Raw genomic sequence first — 10,024 nt, 5'->3', positions numbered from 1 at the left:
CTCGTCTTTAAATTTTCTCTGAGGCCATCCATTAATACTCCTACAGCTACCTCTCTGTGATGTGGGTCTTCACCTATGTTGGATATCCCAGTGAACCGTGTTATTGATGCAAGAGCTCTGCCAAAATAGTCCGCTGCAGTTTCACTATCTTTTTGTTTTATGGTGAAAATCTTACTCCACTTTACTACTACTGGAAAATAGATGGCTAAATGTTTGACAATTTGTTCTATATTTTCTTGGTTAATCTCATCAGTCAAGGTGTCATCTTCGTCCAACAAACAATCTCTAATAAATTTTTGTATGTCCGTATGGGGAGGAAGACACGCCCTCAACACTACACGCCAATCCTTATTGGTTGGTTCGTGAGCATTTCCTAAGTCTTTAACAAATTTCTGACACTTAGCCAACTCTTTTCTAGGATCTAATAATTCAGTCATAATGGAACGTAATTCTGATCTAGTCCAGGGACAATGCATTGTAACATTTCTTAAAGGAACTACACCATCCTTATCCGGTTTCCCATTGGGAACTGATATTGTGCGGACTGGGCACGCACCCACTGGTTCACTGGTTTCAGAAGTCACTACCGGATCTGTTGTTTCAAGATTTAGGATGCTTTCACTCCTAGTGATCACGCTACTCTCAGCTATCTCAGCCATTTTCTCATACTTACGCTGAGCCTCTAGTACACTAACAGCATGGGCAATGGCCGAAATCACAGTGGGTTCATCTTCATTTTCTGATACACTTATTTTAAACTGGCTTAAAACAGGATACAACTTAGCAATTTCTCTTTTTTCAGTTTTAATAACGGCTGTACTTACCCCTCCCGCCACATAAGGTGGCGGGGGCGCGCTTGCGCTGAGTTCACCACGCTTCTCAACGGTTACGTCTGCTTTGCTCGCGCTTTTCGCCACGCCTACTTCCGCTTTGCATTCGCTGCTCTGCCACGTGTTACCTTCCATTTGCCACAATTTTAAACAATCATTATGTTTATTCCTCACTTTCATTGAGTTAATCAACCATACTTTATCTTTTACAGTATTTAGTACCTCTGCATTAAAACTCCCTATTGTTGGGAAAGGCCTATCACAATCTTTGGTCATCTTGACCCACGTGTCGCAATACGCAGTTGCGTATGCACCATATTTCTTACACATGAGAAATCTCGCTAAACCAACAGGACCTTCCTTAGGCAGTACCTTGGCCTTCTCTAGCGTTTGCTTAGCACCCATATTGAACAATAGGGTCCCAGAAATATCACAATATCCTGCCACAAAATAGGGTTCCAGAAATAACACAATATTCTGCCACTAATTTTCAACACTACCACTAGAGATATTTTACCGGCCTGTGGACGTATTTGCTACAAGCCGCGTCCACTCGCTTCCTCTCGTATTAAACAAGGACCCCTAATACAGAAATATCAATGCGGACTAAAGGGTTATCAGCTTCCTGATCACCCCTGACTCTCCAACAAAATCTATTGAGTTTATTACGCTTGGCAGCATCCAGTAAAGTCAATTACCAGCCTTACCAACGTAATTCCTCCCCGTTACTCCCAAGTCACACTCACGACTTTCCTTGCCGTGCGGTGCAATCGCAACGCTTAAAGCTAATCTGTAAGCGATACGATTACCCTTGGGTGCACGTCGCGAAAACTTATTCAGTTTCCAACCCTGGTATACCTGCCTTGTATACCGTACACCAGTTGGGCACCTGCCTCGTCAAACAGCAACTGACACTCTATTTTACAATAGATAAAACCTTAGTGTATTAAAAGTCAACAAATCACACGACATACACTTTTTCTGCGCAGAAAATAAAAGAATTCCCAACAATAGTAATAATGTCCCAGAGGTTTTCACAAGTGATTTATAATATGCATGTATAACTATCAAAACGATTGTTTAACCACGTGGCTAATCTACCGGAAGTTCGCGTACGCACAGCCGGAAATACACATATGCTAAGCAATGCAATACAGTTAAAATGCACAATGACAGTAAAAAGAAACAGTTTTCTCTTTTGTCCCTAGGTTCTAGTTAGCATGCCCTAGACAATGCAAAACGGACATTCGGTTTCACAACACAGAGTAAAATTCAGGTTTTGAACACATTGCGTTCTTACCCGTTTATGACGCGTCTCCACCCTTTGTTGAGGAACCGAAATCCGTTGGTCTTGCGTATCATCGGCAACGAAACCTCCAAAGCTCACGAGCCCCCAAATTGTTAAGTGCGTAATGTGGCTAACCAATAACGATTGTCGAACCTCGATTTGTGTTTCCAAAGCACAAAGATTTATTCTCAAAAAGTAGTAGAATAATTCAAGCGAAATAATAATAAGTACAGCCGTTACTTATCGCAGGCGCTCTGGATCCAGTGTGCAGTCATTCAATCCTGAAGTCTGGGGACAAGATGTCTGAACACTAGATGTGAAGCTGCTGCTTATATGCACACAGAAATACAGTAATACAATGAAGATGGTATAGCTTGCTTCTATTGGTCCAGGTTTCAGGAAGGTCCAAGGGGTTGTCAATCATTGGCTAGTTCATCCTAAAGAATCCAAAGGAGGGGGTCATCTCTCCAGGGGGTATGCTCTGCTCTTCCCGCCAAAATTCCTTAGTCTTAAGTAGTTCATAATTCCCTATCATTCATAACTTGTGTATGCACTCTGCGGTTCCTTCGCAGAGTGAACCAAACAGTAGCAAATGTTAAGAGGTTTATTATGACACCACACATGATATGATTCCTTTAACCTGTTCCATATATTTCACTAATGTGCATATAACTTATATTATAACACATAAATACTACTATATTTCAACATAACTGACTATGTGTTGCAACTACCATTAATGTGTACTATTTTACAAGTATGCGTGTTTGTGCGAATGTATGGTAAAAGACCAAATACTGTTGCTGCCACGTGTTGTAGCTGCGTACGCCCTTCCACGCCGTAGCGTGCCCTTGTACGTCGTAGCGTACTGTACGCATCTTTTCAGACAAAGACAACCAAGTTTGCTCGATTTTAATTGAAATGACTTTATCCAATTTGCTGACTTCGACAGGACATTGTAGCTCATTGTAAATATGTGTATTGTATATTGATGACTTGCAGTAAGGTTGTTATTCATTGTCTTTAAAGTGAAGCCAGGGGGATTATGGGTAGGGATAGGGGTAAGGGGACTAGGAGTGGTCGTACCAATTGCTTGGGATTATGGGAAGGGTTTAGGTTGCAAGATGCTGGAGTGGGAAAACTAATTAGTGTCCATTGTTCTCACCAGGCTAGTCCAGACAGGCTATCTAACAGGGGAGGTTCTGTGGAAGGTCAGCTCATCTTCACTCCCCTCTCCAACCCTACCCTAGTCCAGCACTGACCAATGGTTAAGAAGAATAGACCCAGGGTTTTCCCAGGGAGGGGAAAGACTGTGGAAATTAGACCCAAGATATAAGGAGCCACTCCAGGGGGGAGGGGGTGTTCATTCTGGGATTTCATTCATGAAGTGTGCAAGATCCTGGTTTTGAGTTGTCATTATCTAATAGAGTCTATATATGCAACTGAGAGAGATCCATGGATCGTGAAGTCTGGACAGCCAGATGACTATAACTCCTTAAGCTAGTGGGGTAAGGGACAGATGATGTGGTAAACTTGCCTGGCATTTATTTACTGTGTGTACATAATATTCTAGTGTTGCTTGTATGACAATAAATATACTGTTGTATTTTTCTAACTGCATTTGCCTGAGTGACTATACGAATCCTAGAAGGTAGTGGGTAGACTTCCCTGTCATAGGAAGCCACCCGTGAGTGGCCAGCCAGCGTGACGTGGGTAGCATTGGGCCAGATAAACCCGGTATCTTCAGACCAAAATAGGCACAATATCAAAAATAAGTGCATGTCCAGTTATATAAATAAGCACCCTGCGCTATTTACTTTACATAAATATATACCAGAGGTTATTTATCAGTGATCCAGTCACAGTGACACTTTCAAAGCAGAACAACACCGTGATCCCAGTCTATCAATAGTGTGGAGGAGGGTCAGCCAGTCCTGTCTTGAAGGTGAACAAGGGCTTTTGTACAGAGAGAAAAATGTCACGACAGCTAGTTGTACCACAGACCTATAGAGAAGGGTTGCTAATCGTGGCCCATGAGATTCCCCTAGCAGGACATTTGGGTGTTTCCAGAACAAAAGCTTGTTCAATACACAATTTTTACTGGCCTGGAATGCTGACTGACTGTCAGGCCTTGCTGAAGACTGGAGTTGAAGAAGGCCACTAACCGGTATTAGCACTACTGAACTAGCACATGCACAGTCTAACGTACCCCTGGTATTCGTCTTGGACTTCGCTGCACAGGACACACAGGTCGCGGTCCTACTAGCCAATTGCCGGTGTAGTGATAGAAGAGTCAGACGGTCCAGTTCAAGTCAATCGGGGATGCAAGGTACAAAAGTAGAATCTAAATGGGTAGTCAAACAGGCCAAGGTCGCAGGAACAATATGGGACGGGCAGACAGGAGGATGGTCGACAAGCCGGGTCACAACAGGAGAGCAAAGAGACAGGAGAATGGTCAGGAGAGCTGGGTCACAACAGGAAACAATCACAGGGAACTCTGGAGACAGAAACCTGTTACTCTGGCACCCTCATGGCGCCAGAGCCAGGTTTAAATAGAGGCAGCAGGGAAGAGATTGGAGGAGCCAGAGAGAGGCATGCTATGTGCAGGGGTAGCGCCCTGTTGCTAGGCAACGGGACGGAGCAGAGCGCATGCACCCGACAGGGAGATCCGGCGGAAGCCGCAACTCATCTGTTACTAGGCTATAGAGCGCTCCGGCCAGAGAGAGCAGGCGTCCGTCCCCGTATGGCAGGGGAACAGCGGGAATGGCGCCTGACACTGACATAGCTAAGTACTGTCGCTCATGCCATGCATGTCAGTTGGTTGGGAAGTCTGGTGATGTGTGGGCAAGCCCCTCTCATTCCCCTGCCCGTCATATCAGAACCCTTTGAACGGGTTGCTGTGGATAATGTGTGTCCCCTAGCCATTCCCAGTAGCTCAGGGAAAGAGTACATTCTGACTATAGTGGATTATGTTACCAGGTACCCAGAAGCAGTAGCTCTTTCCTCCATTCGCGCAGACAAAATAGCAGATGCCCTAATAACTATTTTCTCCAGGGTGGGGTTCCCACAAGAAATGTTAACTGATCAAGGCACACAATTCATGTCTAACCTCATTCAGAGTATTTGTAAAAAGAAGCAGGTGAATCATTTATCTACCTACCCATATCACCTGCGAACACTTTAATAGCACCCTAAAACAAATGTTTAGGACTTTTGTGGAGTCGCGGGGAAGAGACTGGGAGAGGTTCCTGCCGCACTACCTCTTTGCATACCGCGAGGTAACGCAGGAATCCACTGGCTTCTCACCCCTTAAACTCCTGTACGGGCGCCAAATGTGCGGCCCATTAGATTTAATTAGGGAAGAGTGGAAAGGGAAATTGATCACCCCAGAAACGTCAGTGGAACACTATGTAGTGCAGTTTAGGGAAAAACTGCAGTCCTTAATGGGGATGGCACAGAGCAACCTGAAAGTTGCACAGGTGAAACAGAAGCTGTGGTATGACCATAATGCGAGAGAACGCATATTTGAGGTGGGGCAAACTGTCTTAGTTCTGGTCCCTATGTGGCAGAACAAGTTGCAGTCTGTCTGGGACGGCCCCTACACCATAGTACAGCACATTAACAATGTCAATTATGTAGTGACAAAAGATGAGGGGCGGAAAAAGCAGAAAGTATATCACATCAACATGCGCAAAGCTTATCATGATACGGAAGCTTATGTATTAGCTGTATGTAGCTTACCTGAGAGTGATCAGGAATCTGACCCTTTGGTAGATTTAGCTGCTGCTAAAGAGGTGGGGTCCCTAGCAGATGCCCACTGCAGCTAGTTGAAATGCTCCGGCCCTATCAGTCCCATTTCACAGGGAGACCTGGGAAAATGGACATGTTCACACATCATGTAAATACAGGCAATCAGACCCCCCTCAGACAGCCAGCATATTGTACTTCCCCAGAAGTGTTGAAAGCCATACAAAGGGAAATTGTCTCAAAAGTCTCACAGTTCTTGGGCTGCCCCATTGGTGCTCGGTCCAAAGAAATGTGGGGGCACCCGGTTCTGTGTAGACTATAAGACATTGAATGACGCCACAGTGTTTGATGCTTATCCTATGCCCAGGATAGATGAACTACTAAATGAGCTTGCCCAGGAACGTTACATCACCATCATGGATCTCAGTAGAGGGTACTGGCAGATACCATTGTCACTCGAGGCCCTTGAGTGGTTCGCATTTATCACCCTATTTGGGCTGTTTGACTTGGTCATGCCCTTTGGAATGAAAAATGCCCCTGCGTTCTTCCAGCGCCTGGTCAATGACCTGCAAGAGGGTCAGGAGGAATATGCACATGTGGTTAATTGGACAGAGGATTGTGAAAATGCATTTACATCTCTGAAATCTGTTCTGGCCCAGTCCCCTGTGCTTCAGGCCCTAGATTTGAAACTGAGGTTTATAGTAGAGACCGACACGTCTAAGTATGAACTAGGTGTTAGGAACCCCTCCAGCCGGCACAACACAACCCGGAATCTACTCTGCCAATCAGGTGTTCACTGGAGCGCCTGGTGGTGGGGACAGACTGGGCTGCAGACTGACAGAGGGTCGTGAAGTGTGTACCGGCTGGGGAGAACCCAGGCAAGCGGAGTGAGGTCCACGCAGGGGTCAAGGGCCGGCAGCAGGTAGCAATTCCAGTTAACAAGCCAGGGTCAGGGGTCACAAGCAGATAGCAGAAACTGTAAACAGGCCAGAGGTCAGGGTCACAGGATACACAAGCAAAGTCCAATTCCAAGCCAAGGGTCATACACGGGAAATCAGCAGAAGTTCAGTAGACATGAACGAGAACAAGCAGGTCAGCAGACTGGAGAGCAGAAGCTATAACCGGCAATGAGGTAGCAGACCTCATTGCCTTAAATACTGACCACAGCCAATCAGAGCCTGGCTTTGATAGTACACAGCCCCCTGCATCTATATTAATTAGCCCGCAGGCTAGTAACTCCGGTGAGCGCATGCGCCCGGCCTCTCATTGCCGGAACGCAGCACTGAAGCGTCCAACCGTTGCCCCGGCAACGGCCGGGTCATAGGCGGAAGCGACGTCCCTGGCCATAGCGACGGCCAGGACGCAGGTGAGTCGCGGCGGCTGGGCACTAGGAGCCGTCCTTAGCCAGATGACAGCACAGGGGAAGGAGCACCCTATAATTTTCCTACCCTGACAGGCATTCAATGGTGCTGTGCGTTGCTATTGTTGAGTGCTGTGGCACAGCAGAATAATTTAGCTGAAATATAATCCTACCCACGGTACTGCAGTCTGCTCTCATGTCCTGGTGATGTCACAAAACCCGCAGAGAAGATCCCCTGTCCCACAGCCTCCAGTTCACCAGCACAGCTACCTCATGCGGATCTCCTGTACCCTCACAATGCCTACCCCCTTCGGACACTGAGATTTCATATTCTAAGCCTTCAGGCAGCGGTCCTACAATGAGGGGTATGCAGGCAGACCACCATCTTTGTATCTTCTGGTGGTTGCGGTACAGAGCCTCTGCCTGCCATCTGTGATCTTTTCAACCAATGATTATGACAGATGAAGAGCACAGATCTGCAGGTAATCATGTATGGTGCCTACACATGAATCGGTATGCTGATCAGGATTTATTTTTTCTGTTGTTGGTAAATCGCTAATCGCTTATTTTTCCTACAGTGTGTACCTAGTGTTATGAACTTACCTTGTTTCCGCTCCGCAGCGCTGTCAGCGTTGTCTGGCAACTGTGTCTCTGCTGTTTGGCGCTTCTCCCGATGGCGCTCCCGCACTTCCGGTTTCTCCCTGCATCGTGTCATGTGACTCCTGGGCGGGGAATTCACATCTCTATATCTACTCTGCTCTGACACGCTGCTTGTGTCAGAGCAATGTGTTTCCTGTTTCTGGCTACAGTTCCTGTGTTCTTGACCCCTGTGAACCTGCTCCCTGTGTATACCTGATACCTCCTGTGTACCGACCCGGCTGTGTTACCAACTATTCTCTGGATCTCCCTCTGGCACCGTATACCTGATACCTCCTGTGTACCGACCCGGCTGTGTTACCAACTATTCTCTGGATCTCCCTCTGGCACCGTATACCTGATATCACCTGTGTACCGACCCGGCCGTGTCTCTGGACCCATATCCTGCTACGCACCCATTGGCTCCGTGCATCTACCGGTTACTGTTCCAGACCTACAACACCTGTAATTAACGGCTAATCTGGGGGCCGCGACCTGCGGTTCTTCGGCAGCAAAGTCCACACTACCTTGCGGTGGTTCTTGGTGAAGACCGGAAGGCCGTTAGACTCCGCGCGCTAGGTAAGCCTGTGCAAATACTGACTAAGGCATCAAAATCGTAACAGTTTGCTCTGACCCACTTATCTAACTGATGGAAGCGACAGGGATTCCCACAGCGAGAGTATTACTGGATCACTTAGCGGCTCAGGTTGAAGACCGGGGGAAAAATCAAGAACAGTTATTACAGATTCTGCAGACTCTGTCTAACAGGTTGGATACGCTTCAAGCAGCTCAGGTGGCAGCTCCTATTCCTCCACCTGTTCCGGCTCCACAACCTGCTCCCGCTCCAAGCAGTTCTGCTGTATCTGCTCCAACAACCTCTCAACTCCGCATACCTAACCCACCCAAGTTCAATGGGGATCCTAAGGAATGCCGAGGGTTCTTGAACCAGTGTGCTATTCAATTTGAACTTCAGCCTGGAAACTTTCCTACACAGAAAACTAAAGTCGCTTATATCATTTCCTTATTGTCTGGTCAAGCTCTTGCCTGGGCTTCTCCTCTCTGGGAACATGATGACCCCATCCTCCATAATTGTGCCACTTTCCTGGAAACCTTCAGACGCATCTTTGATGAACCCGGACGAGTCTCCAGTGCAGCTTCAGGACTCCTCCGTCTGCACCAGGGTACCCTTACTCTGGGCCAGTACGCCCTTCAATTTCGCACTATGGCGGCCGAACTTCGTGGGAACAATGATGCTTTAGTGGCCACATTTTGGCAAGGCTTGTCCGATGGTATTAAGGACGAGCTAGCGGCCCGAGAGTTACCCACTACCCTGGACGAATTGATCTCGCTCTGTAACCAGATTGATATACGTTTCCATGAACGCACTCAGGAGACAGAGAGTTCCCGTCGATCTACCTTCCGTTTGGCTCCTCGCTTCCAGAGTCCTATTACACCTGAGGAAGAGCCTATGCAGCTGGGAAGAGCACGTTTATCCCAGGAGGAAAGAGAGAGGCGGTTCAAGAATCGTTTATGCCTCTAATGCGGGGAACCCGGTCATGTCCTAAGTCAATGTGGGAAGCGGCCGGGAAACGTCCGGACCTAACTGATGGCGGAGAGGCTAAGTTAGGTATGAGCATTCTCTCTCCTGTGGATTCTAGTTTTTCTATCCAAGTTCTTCTGCAATATATTGATAAACAACTGTCTCTTCCAGCGCTTATTGACTCCGGTGCAGCGGGGAACTTTCTACGAGCTGACATTGTAGAGAGGTTGTCATTGCCTAGGCAACCCTTAGATCCACCTATTGCTATTACAGCTATAGACGGCAGCCGTATCATTGGAGGATCCATTAATAACAGAACTGTCAACATTTCTCTACACATTGGAGCCTTACACACTGAGGAAATCTCCTTCCTAGTCATTCCAGAGGCTATCAACCCTTTGATCTTAGGCTTACCTTGGCTCAGACTTCACTCCCCCACTTTAGATTGGCAGAAACCGGAAGTTCTTGCATGGGGTTCAGAGTGTCATTCCCGATGTCTTCCCAAGATTCATAGACCCGCTATGGGCTGTCTTTCCACATCCTCCGGTATTCCTCCTCAATATCATTCGTTTTCTGACGTCTTTTGTGAAAAGGAGGCTTCCAAGTTACCCCCACATAGACCT

The sequence above is a fragment of the Mixophyes fleayi genome, chromosome 5 (assembly GCF_038048845.1).
Source record: "Mixophyes fleayi isolate aMixFle1 chromosome 5, aMixFle1.hap1, whole genome shotgun sequence".
NCBI lineage: Eukaryota > Metazoa > Chordata > Amphibia > Anura > Limnodynastidae > Mixophyes > Mixophyes fleayi.
The sequence above is the reverse complement of the archived record's forward strand: the minus strand, read 5'-3'. Positions refer to the sequence as shown.